Here is a 1,750-nt window from a genome sequence, read left to right as displayed (position 1 = left end):
AGCAATCTACTTTTGGGTATATATCCAAAAGAACAGAAAGCAGAGTCACAAAAAAATAATGTGCACATCCATGTTCATAGCAGCATTATTCACAATAGCCAAAAGATGAAAGCACACGTCTATCAATGGATGAAATGGATTAAAATACACATACAGTGAAATATTACTCAAACTTAGAAAGGAAAAACTGTCACATGTTGGAACATGGATAAACCTTGAGAACATTATGCTAAGAGAAATAAGCTGTCACAAAAAAGACAAATACTGTATTACTATATTCACTTATATGAGGTATCTAGAGTAGTAATTCATAGAAACAAAGTAGAATGATGACTGACAGGGGCTAAGGAAAGGGGGAAATGAGGAGTTATTGTTTATGGGTAGAGAGTTTCAGTTTTGCAAGATGAAAAAGTTCTGGAGATTAAGTGCACAACATGCTTAACACTACTGAACTGTACACCTAAAAATGGTTAAGATGATAAATTCTATGTTATGTGTATTTAACCACAATTTTTTAAAATTTTAATTAGGATGAGACTAATATGCTTCAATAAGAAATTTGGACTTAACTCCTGAAAGCAAAGGAGAGCATCTAAAGTTAAAAAAAAACAACTCTACTGAAGTACGACTTATGCAACGTAAAACCCATTTCAGTTGCACAATTCAATGATTTTTAGTAAAGTTACTGAATTGTAACACAATCACGTTTCAGAACATTTTCATCATCCCCACAATGTGTATATGTTATGTTAATGGCACAGGGGAATTAAGGATGTTAATCAGGTGACCTGACATAGCAACATTATCCTGGATTATCCAGGTGAACTCAATGTAATCACTTCCTTAAGTGTGAGAGGGAACTGGAAGACAGAACCAGGGAGAGAGCAGTGTGAGGAGGACCCACCCGACATGCTGGCTTTGAAGATGGAGAAAAGAGGCCATAAGACAAGGTACGGTATGTGGCCCCTGGAAGTGGGAAAAGGCAAAGAAACGAGCTCTCCAGCAAGAACACAGCCCTGATACACCTTTATTTTAGCCCAGTGAGACTCATGTTGGATTTCTGAACTCCATAACCGTAAAATCATAAATTGGTGTTTTTATAAACCACTAAGTTTGTGGTAATTTATTAACAACAGCAAAAAATTAATACAATGGCTATTCATTATATTATTCTTTCTACTTTATGTTTGAAAATGTTCATCATACAAGAAAACTATGAATATAAAAAACTAAAAGGTTACAAATAAAAAGGTGCTATTTTCTGCTGAGTCATTTCCTTCATCATAACTCGGCTCTCAAGAACTCAATTATCCATTAAAGATGCACACTTAGAAGTTAACTCCTATTCTTCTTGCCTCCCGCCACCCCACCCCCACCCCCGCCATGTAACTGTCATGGATACTTCCTAAAAACGTAAATAATCACTAGGTTCAGTGCTAACTGAAATATTTGAAGATACTAGAACAGAGTAGAAATGCGCAGAGTAGCCATGAAAATGTAAAATACCCAAAAAGTCCCAGAATGACAAACAGAAAATGTGATTCAAACAAAACTAACTTCATAAACAAAACATTTGTGGTTTACTGTTGTTCATGGAACTTTCGTTGGGACATAATTTAAAGTAGCAGTTACGAAATGATCAAGTAAATCTATAATTAAGTATGGTTTTCAAAAGTGTGCTTACCTCACAAGGAACTTAGAATAAGCCAGCAATGGTTAAAATGCATCTTATCCTACAGCCTAGTCAGAG

Source organism: Lipotes vexillifer, unplaced genomic scaffold (genome assembly GCF_000442215.2).
Source record: "Lipotes vexillifer unplaced genomic scaffold, Lipotes_vexillifer_v1.1 scaffold1353, whole genome shotgun sequence".
Classification (NCBI taxonomy): domain Eukaryota; kingdom Metazoa; phylum Chordata; class Mammalia; order Artiodactyla; family Lipotidae; genus Lipotes; species Lipotes vexillifer.
The sequence above is the reverse complement of the archived record's forward strand: the minus strand, read 5'-3'. Positions refer to the sequence as shown.